Here is a 16,481-nt window from a genome sequence, read left to right on the forward strand (position 1 = left end):
CTTTTTTGAACACCTCCAGGGATGGTGACTCCACCACCTCCCTGGACTGCACATTCTAATGGCAAATTACTCTTTCTGGGAAGAACTTTCTCCTCTCCCCCAGCCTAAACTTCCCCTGGTGCAGCTTGAGACTGTGTCTTCTTGTTCTGATGCTGGTTGCTTGGGAGAAGAGACCAACCCCCTCCTGGCTACAACCTCCCTTCAGGTAGTTGCAGAGAGCAATAAGGTCTCCCCTGAGCCTCCTCTTCTCCAGGCTAAGCAACCCCAGCTCCCTCAGCCTCTCCTCACAGGGCTGTGCTCAAGGCCTCTCCCCAGCCTCGTTGCCCTTCTCTGGATACCTTCAAGTGTCTCAATGTCCTTCTTAAATTGAGGAGCTCAGAACTGGACAGCAGCTTTCACCCAGCTTGGATCAGCAGCTTTCACCCTTCCCAGCAAGGAATGCCAGAGCTTTCAGGCAGACCATTAGAACCCATTTACAAGGGGGAAGAAATAAAAAAGCAAGCAAACAAACAAGCCCCAAACCCAAGGTAGTAAAAAAAGAACCCAGAACAATCCAGAAAAATGAAAATTTAATATTCAGAAGGGTCAGCTGAACTCTAGGAGCTCCTTAGTTTTCCTCTTTTTGGCTGGGGTCATTCCACAGATTCAACTCTTGTCTTCCCTTCACACCAGAAGAGCAGCCTGGTATTTGAAGTCTGACAGCCAACCGAAGCTCCCTGCAAAAAGAAACAAGATGCAGATCAGTGGAAATATTTTGCTTCACCTTAAAGGAACAGCTGAAGTGACAAGCTGCCTGAAAAGGAAGTATTGAAACAGAACATTTCACTACTGTGGAGATGTTCCACCTTTAATTTCCACCTGGGGAAAACATTCCTGTGTGCAATCAAGAGGGGCTCACCAGTGCAGCTGCAAGGACAGCAAATGGCTTGGGCTGAGAGTCATCCTGCTTTGGTTATGCTGTGCCCTAAGGGAGATTGATCAAACTCCTCTCTCTAGCTGTTTCCAGAATGTCCCAAAGCTACAAAGGAAAGCCTGATAGGTACAAAGTGATCCTCCTCGTGGCAGCTATACCTTTTCCCTCTGCAGCTGCTACCAGCCAAGCTTGGAAACAGGACGTTGAAACACAGTTCACAAAGTTGCATACAATGTTTTGCTCTATTGAGCCAGCAACAAGAAGGTCAGTGGTGTTCTGGGGGCATTAAGAAGAGTGTGGCCTGCAAGGGAAGTTGTCCTCCCCCTCCATTCTGCCCTGGTGGGCTTGCCCCTCGAATATTGTGTCCAGTTCTGTGCCCCCCAGTTCAAGAGGGACAGGGAACTAGCAGAGAGTTCAACAGAGGGCCATGAACATGATGAGAGGACTGGAGCATCCCTCTTATGAGGAGGGGCTGAGAGTCATGAGGCTGTTGAGTAGGAAGAAGAATAGACTGAGAGGGGATCTTATCAATATCTAAAGGGTAGAGATCAAGAGGATGGGGCTGGGCTCTTTTCAATGGTGCCTAGTGGTAGGACAAGGGACAAGGGGTACAAATTGGAACAGAAGAGGTTTCACTTGAAGTTAAGGAAAAACTCCTCTCCTTTTAGGGTACCAGAATACCAGAGGAAGGTGCACCTTGATAGTTTGCCCTGTTTGAACCCAGCCCTACAGCTCCAGAGGGATGCTGAAAACTTTGGAGGCATCATGTCCAGTTCTGACCCCTTCAGTTGAGGAAAGATGTTGAGTTGCTGGAAGGTGTCCAGAGAAGGGCAACAAAGGTGAGGAGGGGTCTGGAGCACAGCCCTATGAGGAGAGGCTGAAGGAGCTGGGGTTGCTTAGCCTGGAGAAGAGGAGGCTCAGGGGAGACCTCATTGCTCTCTACAGCTACCTGAAGGGAGGTTGTAGCCAGGTGGGGGTTGGTCTCTTCTCGCAGGCAACCAGCACCAGAACAAGAGGACACAGTCTCAAGCTGCACCAGGGGAGGTTTAAGCTAGATGTTAGGAACAAATTCTTCACAGAGAGAGTGATTTGCCATTGGAGTGTGAGGTAGGTGGTGGAGTCACCATCACTGGAGGTGTTTAGGAAGATACTGGATAGGATGCTTGGTGCCACAGTTTTGTTGATTAGATGGTGTTGGGTGACAGGTTGAACACGATCTGGGAGGTCTCTTCCAATCTATTCTATTCTATTTCCAGGCAGAGCCATTCCAGAGCCAGAGTTGTTGCAGGCAAAATGAGACTGCCCTCTCTCCTAAGTTTGCCTGGGATCAATAGCCAGAGCTCTCAGTTCAAGTTAAAGGTCAAGTGTTTTCACTGAGGTTCAGAAGTTGTGATAGCTCCTCTGCAATGGAGGCTGCTCCAGAGATGGAGTCTTGGAACATTGTGGACAGGCCCCAGCTGTGCAGGGATGGTTTTAAATAGGTTCTGGCTCTAGCTTTGCATTATTTTCCTCCACCTCCCTGCATAATTCCCCTCCAAATGAATGTGGGAGCGTGACAATTCTAATCCACGCTCAGTGTTTAAACTTGGATCACAGCTCACACAAAGGGGCTGGAGACAGGAAGAAAACCACCATATGTTAATTAGCTTTGAGCACATGTCCAAAGCCAAAACTTCCCTTCATCTGAATTCTGCAGAAATGTTGATGTGGATGGAGATCTGAATCTTGTGTCTGGCTGATTCAAATACTACCAGTGTCAAACCCCTGTTGATGGGGGAGGACGGGCTGGTTGTTGGACTGCCACTGTTAGCTGCTGCCAGTTCCCAGTATTTCATCTGCCCAGCCTGCCACTTGCTCTGTTGTCATGGAAAGAGCTGAAGCTGCAATGTCCATTTGACCTTCAGCTTTGCTGCTTGAACCATTTCCTACCTAACAGCTTGCTCTTGTTCCCAGTTACACAGAAAACCACAGCACTCAGCAGAGCTATGGCACAGACTGGGGCTTCAGAGCCAAGCTGTGCAAGAAAGGGGAAACTGAGGTGTGTAAGGAGACCCACCTGAAGATGAATTCCACCTCTGTCCTCGCTCCTGGGCTCAGCTCCACATCATCACCAGTCACAAGAGTGCTGCTCCCCAGTAGCTGCCTCTATGTATTTACATTCAAGCCTTACATGTGAGTGTGATTTAGTCCTCAAGAAAAGCTTGGTCCTTTGGTCTCAGACAGTGGGTACGCAGGGAAGACAGTGTGGAGAGCAAGCAGCCTATCTTGCAGTCCAAAATGAAATAAGAAGGCTGGGCAGTGGCAGGGCTGGCAGGAGGAGCCCCTCCTGTGCTCTCTGGACTATCTCCCAGAAGGGACAGCAAGGCCTGTGTAATCAGGCTCAGGTGGTAATCAGGCAGAGTCCAAACTAGCATAAAAACTAAATTATCCCTCAGTCCTTCCAGCTCAGGGGAAAGGATATTGATAGGGGAGGTGAGGATGGCTGCTGGACTGCAGCTGCCGGCAGCAGCCCATACAGACTGAGAAACATCTTTCCATCTAACCCGCCCCTCACCCCATTGTCATTCAAATAGCTGTTGCCTGGCATGCAAAGAGCCCCCACAAATCCCCAGTGCCCTGCTCAGCCCCACACCAGCATGGCTGCAGGCACCCTGCGGCCCTCGGGGAGGCATAATGCCATCTGTGTCGCCGAGCTCACCGAGAGCTTGCTGAAGGCTCCACTGCCTGCTTGTTCATTTGTGTGGTTCCCCCCTGACTTCCTCCTCACTGTGAAAAAGGGGAGTGATGCCAGGCTGAGTCAGCTTGAAATGTGGGCCCAGCAGTCATGACTAAACCTGAGCCCAGTTGGCCAAGTAACCTGGTTTCCATCAGTGCTGGAAGAGCATGCAGTATCTCACCATGCAAAAAGTAAGGGAGGGACTGCAGATCCCAGTAGATCCATCCCTACCTCTTAAATCATAGCACTCACACTTACACAATCATCTGTAGATCACAAGGTTTCAATTAACAAAAAAGATTTGTGTGTGTTTGGTTGGGAGAGTCTGGGGAAGGGTCTTGAGCACAGCCCTGTGAGGAGAGGCTGAGGGAGCTGGGGTTGTTTAGCCTGGAGAAGAGGAGGCTCAAGGGTGACCTCATTGCTCTCTACAACTACTTGAAGGGATGTTGTAGCCAGGTGGAGGTTGGTCTCTTCTCCCAGGCAACCAGCAGCAGAACAAGAGGACACAGTCTCAAGCTGCACCAGGGAAAGTTTAGGCTGGAGGTGAGGAGAAAGTTCTTCACTGAGAGAGTTGTTAGCCATTGGAATGTGCTGCCCAGGGAGGTGGTGGAGTCACCACCCCTGGAGGTGTTCAAGAGGGGATTATATGTGGCACTTAATGCCATGGTTTAGTCCTGAGGTGTTGGGTGACAGGTTGGACTTGATCTTTGGGGTCTCTCCCAACCTTGGTGATTCTGTGATTAGGACCACACTGTAGCCCAGACTTCTAAAAAGGTCTTGGTTAGAACACTATCCAACAAAACAAAGAGAAAGTCCTTCTTGAACTGGACCTGCTTTCTGATCCAGGTTGTGGTGTAGCCACTTTGAAGCGTTGCCAGCACAGCTCAGGGAGCAGCCCTCAGACAAATGGCATTACAAGACAGGAAGCTCTGAGCTGGCAAGGCAGGTGAGGAAGAACAGCATAGAGTGCTTTGGGTTTGAAGAGAACTTTAAATGCCCTCTAGTCCAGCCCCTCCTGAAGTGAGCAGCAATATCTTTCCCTAGATCACATTGCTCAGAGCCCAGTCCAACTTGATCTTGGATATTTCCTGGGATGGGATATCTACCACCTCTCTGGGCAACATGTTCCAATGTTTCACCACCATCACTACAAAACAATTCCTCCTTACAGCTAGTTTAAATCTGCCCTCTTTTGCTTTAAAACCATTTCACCTGGTCTTGTCACACAGGCCCTGTTAAGAAGTTTGTCCCCATCTTTCTTATAGCCCCCCCTGTAAGTATTGACAGGCCATAAAGAGGTCTCCTTGGAGCTTTCTCTTCTCCAGGCTGAACAACTGGCATAATATCATATGGCTAAACAGCTCCTGCTCCACCACCACCATTCCTGCACCCCTCCCAGAGCCAGGGGCAAGACCCTCACCAGCCAAGATACCACACAGAGGAGCTCAGCCCCAGTAAGGAGACCAAGCCAGCACCCAGGGATGATACTGGAGTAGTCATCAATCATTGCCCTAACAACCGGGGGGCCACCAGGCCCCCCGGCCTTTGTTGTCACCACCACCAACACCCAGTGTGCAGCAGGGGCACTCACCAGTGATGAGAGGAGGATCCTCAGCCCAGATGGGCTCAGCTTAGGGCTGCTGCCTTTCCTGGGGGGGATTAAAAAGGGGAGTGGGTGGGGAGGGCCAAGTGGCCACACCTGGGGTGGGAGGAGACTCCAATAGAGGCCAGGTGCTATGAGGTTTGAGGGGGAAAAGGGGGAAATGGGGCAGGTGAGGGACTTTTTAGGCTGTCAGGTAATGATAGGACTAGGGGGAATGGGAAAAAACTAGCAATGGGTAGATTCAGATAGGATGTTAGGATGAAATTCTTCCCCATGAGGGTGGTGAGACACTGGAACAGGTGGCCAAGGGAGGTGGTTGAAGCCTCATCCCTGGGAGTTTTTAAGGCCAGGCTGGACGTGGCTCTGAGCAACCTGATCTAGTGTCGGGGGTTGGAACTGGATGATCCTTGAGGTCCCCTCCAGCCCCAATAATTCTATGATTCTAAAGCAGTTTTTCATTTTAGGCTGGGTGTTAGGAAGAAATTCTTCACAGGCAGAGAGATTGGCCATTGGAATGTGCTGCCCAGGGAGGTGGTGGAGTCACCATCATTGGAGGTGTTTAGGAAGAGACTGGATGAGGCACTTGGTGCCGTGGGTTAGTTGATTAGGTGGTGTTGGGTGATGGGTTGGGCTTGATGATCTTGGAGGTCTCTTCCAACCTGGTTAATTCTGTGATTCTTTCAACCTTTCTTTCTTTCTAGGAGAGGTGTTCAAGCCCTCTGCTCATTTCTGTGGCCTCCTCTGAAGCTGCTCCAACAGGCCTATGTCTTCCCTGTGAAAAAGGTTCTAGAGCTGGCCATAGTACACTAGGTGAGGTCTCACCAGAGCAGAAGGGCAGAATTGCCTCCCTTGACCTGCTGCCCACGTCGCTGGGGGTGTGAATGGCCTTCTAGGCTGTGAGCACACATTGCCAGCTCACTTGCTTTGTCAGGGCTGAATCACAGAATCTCAGAATTTCAGGGGCTGGAAGTGACCTCCAAAGCTCATCCAGTCCAACCCCCCTGCCAGAGCAGGAGGACCTAGAGCAGATCACACAGGAACACATCCAGGCAGGTTTTGAGTATCTCCACAGAGGGAGACTCCACAACCCCCCTGGGCAGCCTGTTCCAGTCTTCTGTCAGCCTCACAGGGAAAACATTTTTCCTCATGTTTCCATGGAACTTCCTATGCCTCAACTTCCCTCCATGGCTCCTTGTCCTGTCACTGGGCACCACCAAACAGAGCCTGGCTCCATCCTCTTGGCACTCACCCTTTACATATTTGTAAACATTAATGAGGTCACCTCTCGGTCTCCTCTAAGTTAAAGGCCACTCAGCTGCCTCAGTCTCTCCTTGTACAGAAGATGTTCCATTCCCTCATTCATCCTCATGGCTCTGTCCTGGACTCTTTCAAGCAGCTCACTGCCTTTCTTGAACTGAGGGGCCCAGAACTGGACACAGTATTCCAGATGTGGCCTCACCAGTGCAGAGTAGAGGGGGAGAAGAACCTCTCTTGACCTACTGGTCACACCCCTTCTAATCCACCCCAGAATGGCATTGGCCTTCTTAGCCACAAGAACACATTCCTGGCTCATGGTCAACCTTCCATCCACCAGGACCCCCAGGTTCCTTTTGCCTTCACTGCTCTCCAGCAGGTTTGTCCCCAATCTATACTGGTGCATGGAGCTGTTACTTCCCAGGTGTAAGACTCTTCACTTGACCTTGTTGGACTTCATCAAATTTCTCCCTGCCCAGCTCTCCAGCCTGTCCAATCTGCTGCTTTCCCTGCCCAGCTCTCCAGCCTGTCCAATCTGCTGCTCTCAATCCCTACACCTCCCAACCCACACTGATGTTAGGGATTACCCCAACTGCAGTGCACAGCCTTGGACTTGACCTTGTTGAACCTCATGAAGTTCACACAGGTCTGTTTCTCAAGCTTGTCTGGGTCCCTCTAGATGGATCCCATACCTCAGGCCTGTCAACCACAGCTCTCAGCCTGGTGTCATCTGCAGATGTGCTGATTCTGGTGTGTCACTGATGAAGATACTCAACACGAGTATCACAGAATCAGCTGGAAAAGACCTTTAGGATCACCAAGTCGAACCATTACCTAATTCTACCAAGTCTGGTGCTAAACCCTGTCCCTGACTGTAATTCCACACATGCTCCTTTCACCCCTTCTTGTAGATGGGCTTCACGTTTGCCAGTTTCCAGACAAATGGAGCCTCCCTGGTTAGTCAGGACTGCTGATAGAGTTATGGACAGTGGCTTGGTGAGCAGCCACAGTATGGATCCCCAAAGGACAGCTCTTGTCACTGATCTTCGCCTGGAGATATTCCATGCAACGTGTCCAGAGAAGGGCAACAAAGTTGATGAGGGGTTTGGAACACAAGCCCTATGAGGAGAGGCTGAGGGAGCTGGGGCTGCTTAGCCTGGAGAAGAGGAGACTCAGGGGTGACCTTGTTGCTCTCTACAACTACCTTAAGGGGGGTTGTAGACAGACAGAGGTTGGTCTCTTCTCCCAGGCTACCAACACCAGAACAAGAGGATGCAATCTCAGGCTGCACCAGGGGAGGTTTAGGCTGGAGGTTAGGAGGAAGTTTTACACAGAGAGAGTGATTGCCCATGGGAATGAGCTGCCCGAGGAGGTGGTGGAGTCACCATCACTGGAGGTGTTCAGGAGGAGACTTGACAGGGTGCTTGGTGCCATGGGTTAGTTGATTAGGTGGTGTTGAATGATAGGTTGGACTCGATAATCTTGAAGGTCTCTTCCAACCTGGTCTGGTCTGGTCTGGTCTGGTCTGGTCTGGTCTATTCTATTCTATTCTATTCTATTCTATTCTATTCTATTCTATTCTATTCTATTCTATTCTATTCTATCACCGTGGCTGCCGCTTCCCGGCGCTCAGCAGGAGGCGAGGCAGGGCACGGGGGGCAGTCCGGGCTCCCCCCTCGCTGCACGCCGCTGCCGGGGCAGGGCGGAGCGGGCAGCAGGCAGCGCCACTCACGGAGCGGTGGCTCCACCTGGCGGCCTATGGCGGAAGCGGGAGCCTGCCGGGGACGCTGTCAAGGTCCTTACACTGCCGGGGAGCAGGGAGCAAATAGGGATGGCGGCTGGTCGTTTAGCCGTGATTTCCTAAACGAACGCTCGCAGGCACAGAATCGTAGGACCGTTTCGGTTGGAAAAATCTTTTAAGATGATTTAGGCCAACAGTTCATGCAGCACTGCCAGGCTGCCGCTAAGCCATGTCCCTCAACACCACATCTCTGTGTCCTTTGAACACCTCCAGGGACGGAGTTTAACCACCTCCCTGGGGAGCCAGGTCCAGTGCTTGACAACCTATTTAGTGAAGGAGTTTCATCTAATATCCAATTTAAACCTCCCCTGGTGCAGCTTGAGGTCATTTCCTCTGTTGTCTCACTTGTTACTAGGCAGAGGAGACCAATCCCCACCTTACTACAACCTCCTTTGAGGGAGTTGTAGCCAGCAATGAGGTCTCCCCTGAGCCTCCTTTTGTCCAGACTAAACAGCCCAAACTCCCTCAAGCTGCTCCTCACAAGACCTGTTCTCCAGACCCTTTCACATCTTTGTTGCTGGTCTCTGGACATTCTCCAGCACATTACTATTATTATTATTATTATTATTATTATTATTATTGTTATTATTATTATTATTATCTGTAGTGAGGGCCCCCAAACTGGACCCAGCAGTCAAGGTGTGGCCTCACCAGTGCTGATTACACTTCCTTGGTCCTGCTGGCCAAGCTTTTCCTGATACAGGCTAGGATGCTGTTTGCCTTTGTAGCCACCCGGACACCTGCTGGCTCGTGTTCATCCAGCTATAGAGGAACACCCCCAGGTCTTTCTCTGCTGGGCAGCTTTCCTGCCACATTCCCTCAAGCCTGCAGCATTGCACGGGGTTGTTGTGCCCCAAATGCAGGATCTGGCACTCGGCCCATTTGTATTGCTGTGTGGGTAACGGCTGCCTGCATTGGTGTCTCAATAACTTTTGAGCTGGTTAAGTGATTATCTGAAACTGATGAGAAGATGATGGTCTCAAAGATGATGGTCTCAAATATGTGAAACAATACCTACAGACTTTGTGAGGAAAGGGGGCCAGGCAGAGGTGGAAGCTGTGTTATTGAGCTGCACTGCAATCTCAGCCCCTATTTGAGGTGAGGTAGCTCACTCAGTGTGAATCTAGACAGACATCTTCATGAAGCAGGGGTTTGTCTACATTACCCCGTGAGAAAAACCATTGCCTATGTGTATGCTGACCAGAAACACCAGAAATTCTTCACTGTGAGTGTTGAGACACTGAAACACATTGCCCAGGGAAGTTGTGGATAGCCCCTACCTGGAAGTGTTCAAGGCCAGGTTGGACAGGGCTTTGAGAAACCACACCTTGTGGAAGAGGACTCTGCTCATGACACTGTGGTTGAAACTAGATGGTATTTAGTGTCCTTTCCAGCTGGATGTTAGGAAGAAGTTCTTCATAGAAAGAGAGATTGGCCATTGGAATGTGCTGCCCAGGGAGGTGGTGGAGTCACCATCACTGGAGGTGTTTAGGAAGAGACTGGATGGGGTGCTTGGTGCCATGGTTTAGTTGATTTGATGGTGTTGGGTGATAGGTTGGACTTGATGATCCCAAAGGGTCTTTTCCAACCTGGTCTATTCTCCCTTACCCTCCTCTCCCCTCCTCTCCCTTCCTCTCCGAACCTCTCTGAACCTCTCCGAACCTCTCCTCTCCTCTCCTCTGTCAATGATTCTGCATTCTCCCTGTGTGTCCCTCACCATTTGCTGCAGCAACTGGGTCTTGTGTCTGTGCAGCACCTGCCATGGGGGATGTCTCTCAGAGCCAGGCCTCCACATGCTCTGAGAGTGCAAGATGGAGTATGCTTGTTTGCTGTTTTCTGGTTTAAGGAAACGGCCCTGCAGGACTTTAGGAATGGATCAAGAACAGAGAAGTCAAGGACAGCAGGCTGAAGAGAACAACAGGACAACCTTGCTCAGAGGATGTGCTCATCCCACCACTTTGCCTGTGTCAAAGGAGATGGAGAGATCAGTTCCTGCCACCTGCAGCAGTAGGAACACCACCCTGTAAGTGACACAGGGCTATATCCCACCATGTAGGAGACTCAAGAGCCTGATGATCTGGTCACCCTGTAGTAGCTGCCTTCAGCCTTCTGTCAGCTCCAAACTAAAGCAGAGTTACTTTCAAGCTTCAGAGTTTGGGTCCTAATTTAGACTTCTGCAACTGGGCACTTGGTCTACTAGGAGGAACAGGCTTGATCAGCTATAAAAAGACTCCCTAGAAGAGACTTCTTTAATTAGAAGTTCCTAATGAGTATGCAGTTGATAGCTTGTAAGAAACTGCCAATGACTGGACATACACTGCTGACCAGCTCAGCCTACCCAGCATAAACCAGTCACTAACAGAAGAGAGCAGGATCCTGTTATATTAATTATGTTGTATCACTTAAGAAGCTCTGTCTAGTTAAATCTTGAAGGACCTTCAGGAGTTGGGCTCTGATCCAGGAAAACAGTGACCTACATGCTTAACTTCTGTCACAAGGGCAGACCTGATGGGATGCAAACTCAAGCACAGTCCAAAGTGTTTTCTCCGAGTTCAGGACTGCAGAGGCTAATGCTTCTGAGGAGGTCAATACCTTGCAGCATATCAGCAGCAGTGGGGAGATGGATGGGGTTCTGCTCCCCAATTTAACTTATGCTAATAAATTAATAATAATAATAATAATTAATAATAATAACAAACAACCAGGTTGGAAGAGACCTTCACGATCATTGTGTCCAACCCATCAACCAATCCAAGCCACCTAAACAACTAACCCATGGCACCAAGCACCCCATCAAGTCTCCTCCTGAACACCTCCAGTGATGGTGACTCCACCACCTCCCTGGGCAGCCCATTCCAATGGGCAGTCACTCTCTCTGTATAGAACTTCTTCCTAACATCCAACCTAAACCTCCCCTGGTGCAGCCTGAGACTGTGTCCTCTTGTTCTGGTGCTGGTGGCCTGGGAGAAGAGACCAACCTCTGCCTGTCTACAACCTCCCTTCAGGTAGTTGTAGAGAGCAAGGAGGTCTCCCCTGAGCCTCCTCTTCTCCAGGCTAAGCAACACCAGCTCCCTCAGCCTCTCCTCACAGGGCTGTGTTCCAAACCCCTCACCAACTTTGTTGCCCCTCTCTGGACTCATTCCAGCAAGTCAACATCCTTCCTAAACTGAGGGACCCAGAACTGGACACAGGACTCAAGGTGTGGCCTAACCAGTGCTGAGTACAGGGGCACAATGACCTCCCTGCTCCTGCTGGCCACACTGTTCTTGATGCAAGCCAGGATGCCATTGGCCCTTTTGGCTGCCTGGGCACACTGCAGGCTCATGTTCAGCCTACCATCAACCAGTACCCCCAGGTCCCACTCTACATCTGTGTTCAGTAATTTACAGGCAGCAAAATAATCCACCCTACTGTCACCAGGTAGCTATAGATGGCAGCTGGTCTTAGTGTTTGGTTCACTGGAGTTCAGTAAGTGAAGGCTTTCAGGGGCTGAGGACTGTGGGCAGGTTTGGCTGCCCCTGCACCCTCTCCCTGGGCATCAGACTCGCCACATTACCTTCACAATGCTTCCATTGCAGAGGTTTAGAGCTTGATACTCATGCAGCGATCTCACTGACCACTCCAGCAAGATAAGAGCATCTGAGACACAGGCTGAGGAAGGAAATCATGGATAAAAATAACAATATATGGCAACTGAAGTACAAAATAAGTGCTCTCACTGCTCTATCAGAACAGTTTGAGCAAATTAAAGCACAGTGGTGAAGTCCTTTGTTACAGGGTCTGCACTTTCTGCCACTGGAGAGTTGTAAATGCATTTTTTAATTAGCACTGCAATTAATGCCATTGAGGGGCTGCCTGAGACAGTTTCTACATATACTTTGTGACATTGCTGTTGTAGAGAAAGAGATCTCTCTGCCTGCAAATGTAAATAGAATAGAATAGAATAGAATAGAATAATAGAATTAACCAGGTTGGAAGAGACCTTTGAGGTCATCATGTCCAACCTATCATCCAACACCATCTAATCAACTAAACCATGGCACCAAGCACCCCATCCAGTCTCTTCCTAAACACCTCCAGTGATGGTGACTCCATCACCTCCCAGGGCAGCACATTCCAATGGGCAATCACTCTCTCTGTGTAGAATTTCTTCTTAACATCCAGTCTGAACCTCCTCTGGTGCAGCTTGAGACTGTGTCCTCTTGTTCTGGTGCTGGTTGCCTGGAAGAAGAGACCAACCCCTACCTGGCTACAACCTCTCTTCAAGTAGTTTAATGAGACCAATGAGGTCTCCCCTGAGCCTCCTCTTCTCCAGGCTAAGCAACCCCAGCTCCCTCAGCCTCTTCTCACAGGGCTGTGCTCCAAATCCCTCAACAACTTTGTTGCCCTTCTCTGGACACCTTCCAGCAACTCAACATCTTTCCTAAACTGAGGGGCCCAGAACTGGACACAGGACTCAAGGTGTGGTCTAACCAGTGCTGAGTACAGGGGCACAATGACCTGCCTGTTCCTGCTGGCCACACTGTTCCTGATACCCTCTTTGGCATATGTAGTGTCATCATAGTGTCATCATAGAATCAATCAGGGTTGGAAGGGACCACAAGGATCATCTAGTTCCAACCCCCCTGCCATGGGCAGGGACACCCCACACTAGATCAGCCTGGCCACAGCCTCAGCCAGCCTGGGCTTAAACACCTCCAGGAATGGGGCCTCAACCACCTCCCTGGACAACCCATTCCAGGGTTTCACCACTCTCCTGGGGAAGAACTTCCTCCTCACCTCCAGCCTCAATCTCCCCACCTCCAGCTTCATTCCATTCCCCCTAGTCCTATCATTACCTGAGATCCTGAGCAGTCCCTCCCCAGCCTTCCTGTAGCCCCCTTCAGATACTGGAAGGCCACAATTAGGTCACCTGGGAGCCTTCTCTCCAGACTGAACAGCCCCAACTCTTTCAGTCTGGAGAGGTGCTCCAGCCCTCTGCTCATCCTCGTGGCCCTTCTCTGGACACCTTCCAGCACCTCCACATCCCTCTTGGAATAGGGGCTCCAGAACTGGAGGCAGTACTCCAGGTGGGGTCTCAGCAGAGCTGAGCAGAGGGAGAGAATCACCTCCCTTGCCCTGCTGGCCACACTTCTCCTGCTGCAGCCCAGGATCTGATTGGCTTTGTGGGCTGCAAGTGCACACTGAGAGCTCCTGTTGAGCTTCTCCTCCACCAGCACCCCCAAGTCTCTCTCCTCAGGGCTGCTTTCCAGCCAGTCACTGCCCAGCCTGGATTTGTGCCTGGGATTGCCTCGACCCAGATGCAGGACCCTGCACTTGCTCTTATTGAACTTCATGAGGTTGGCTTGTGCCCACCTCTCCAGCCTGTCCAGGTTCCTCTGGATGGCCTCCCTTCCCTCCGGCATGTCAGAAACCAGAATGAACTCCAAGAGCAAACCCAGACGTTTCACATCTTCAGAAGACCAGTCTTAAATATCTAATTGCTGACCTAACTCCCCCAAAAATCCACAAATGCAGTAGTGACCCAGAAATAACTGCAGCCTGGATTTGATCTTTGAAAGGCCATTGTGTTCATAAATCTGCAGGCTTGAACTCAGACAAAACAGTAATATAAGCAGTCCAGGAAAATGCCACTTTCTGGCAAGGCAGCCTTTTGTATCCTGCTGAAAACATCCCAGATAGTGCAAAAGAATTCTCCTGGGGACTTCTCCCTCTGTACTAAATTGAAATAGAAAGGAAAAACCCCAAGCCACACAGGGAAGGGGTGGGGGGGAAGAAGAAGTCAGGAGAAAGATTTTGACTGGGGCTTTGTTTTGGTGGTTGTTATTAATTTTAAGCTACCTTTGTTTCTTTCTGCTGGCTGGTAAGAATGGAGCACTGTCTGCTGGGCTAGATCATTTTAGATCCTCTTTGCACAGATGACATTTGCCTAACTGTGCTAACTAACAGTATCTCTGTCTCAAGTTACTCCATCCCTGCCCTGTATATCCACACCTGCTAATCTGGGCAGCTTTGTAGGAGCTTAGTTGCAGCCTTCTGCATGCAGATGCTACACATAGCCACGCCGTGGGGCTCCCAAGAGGTGGGAGAGCTGAGTCTGCAGGGCTGGCTCTTGATGCTGTGCACGTGCTCTGAGGCAGAAGAGGGTGAAGAACACCAACACACCACCTCACTTCGTATCTAAAACCTGCCACAGTTCTCCAAGCTGATTTGTAACACCTGCCCACCTACCTCCAGCCTTCACTACTGCTGTAGCACTCAGTAATAAACCTGCTGAGAGCGACATCAAAGTTTGCTCTCCCTGTCATGCCATGAGGAATGGCTGAATTTTGGCCTCAGCCTGGCATCTGGGGTTCTAATCTTGTCTTTGGTACAACTCTGAATGGAATGTACCACACTGTACAACTGCCAGCTGTGCAATTACATCCAAAGTCTTATCTGGTGAAGTAGCAATGTCCTGCTTTCTGAGATCCTCCTTACCTGCAGTGCCTGATAAAACACACTTGAAAAAACCTCTTCACTGACATGGAAATAGCCACCCCCCACCCCCCCCCCAGGGATGTAGTGGCTCATGCTTTCCTAGCACCATCAGACAAAGCCACACACCTCCTAGAGCTTACACCAGGCAACATATCTCCTGAGCACCCCCTTTTGCCCAGTCCCTTTTTAGAATAGAATAGAATAGAGCAGAATAGAATAGAATAGAATAGAATAGAATAGAATAGAATAGAATAGAATAGAATAGAATAGAATAGAATAGACCAGACCAGGTTGGAAAAGACCTTTGAGATCATTGAGTCCAACCTATCACCCAACACCATCTAATCAACTAAACCATGTCAACAAGCACCCCATCCAGTCTCCTCCTAAACACCTCCAGGGATGGTGACTCCACCACCTCCCTGGGCAGCACATTCCAATGGCCAATCTCTCTCTTTATGAAGAACTTCTTCCTAACATCCAGCCTAAACCTCTCCTGGTGCAGCTTGAGACTGTGTCCTCTTGTTCTGGTGCTGGTTGCCTGGGAGAAGAGACCTGCTCCCACCTGGCTACAACCTCCCTTCAGGTACTTGTAGACAGCAATAAGGTCTAGAAAGCTACTCACTCTAGAGATACAAGTGCCTGACAGGCGCCAGCAGGAGAGATTCAGAGCTGTCTTAGACTGTACAAAGTCCAATTAGAGAAGAGAGAGGTCAAAATGGAGCAGAAATTCAAGAGCAGCAAATCCTTTTGGTCCCCTTACAAGATTAAGGAGTGCTCTAACCCTGTCCAGCTCATCATCTGAAAGGAATGAAGCTCCCAGTGGCACAGTGAGCTCACCCCATCTCCGCCCGGCCCTGCCAGCTGAGCCCCTGCAGGCGTCACAATCCGGACAGGAGAGGGGGGAAGAGTTTGAGGAGGAGGAGGAGGAGGATGGGAGGGAAGCAGAGCTGAGTTGCCACTGCAGTGCAACAGGTGTAAATCTGCTGGGGACAGCTCTGTCAGCAGCAGCCAGCGCCCCGGCGCTAAATTAAACATTCCTCTGGTCATCAAGATGTTATTAAATATCCCAATGCTCTCATAGGCAGGAGAAATCCGAGGTGCAAGTGGCCTCCTAGAGCTGGCCAGATCAACCCTGCCTCGTGCAGGATCCCTGTTTTAGAGCCTGGGTCCCAGAGACCCGAGTGGAAGCAGCACCGGTGGTTGATGTGTGCACGGGCACACGTGTGCAGAGACACAGATAGTGGTGGATAGTAGGCTGAACATGAGCCTGCAGTGTGCCCAGGTGGCCAAGAAAGCCAATGGCATCCTGGCCTGCATCAAGTACAGTGTGGCCAACAGGAGCAGGGAAGTCATTCTGCTCTGTACTCATCACTGGTTAGGCCACACCTTGAGTCCTGTGTCCAGTTCTGGGCCCCTCAGTTTAAGAAGGACACTGAGACACTTGAATGTGTCCAGAGAAGGGCAACGAGGCTGGGGAGAGGCCTTGAGCACAGCCCTGTGAGGAGAGGCTGAGGGAGCTGGGGTTGCTTAGCCTGGAGAAGAGGAAGCTCAGGGGAGACCTTATTGCTGTCTACAACTACCTGAAGGGAGGTTGCAGCCAGGTGGGGGTTGGTCTCTTCTCCCAAGCAACCTGTGACAGAACAAGAGGACACAGTCTCAAGCTGTGCCAGGGGAAGTTTAGGCTGGAGGTTAGGAAGAAGTTCTTCATAGA

Source organism: Melanerpes formicivorus, unplaced genomic scaffold (genome assembly GCF_026170545.1).
Source record: "Melanerpes formicivorus ecotype bairdi unplaced genomic scaffold, bMelFor1.0.p_v2 SCAF_95, whole genome shotgun sequence".
Lineage (NCBI taxonomy): Eukaryota > Metazoa > Chordata > Aves > Piciformes > Picidae > Melanerpes > Melanerpes formicivorus.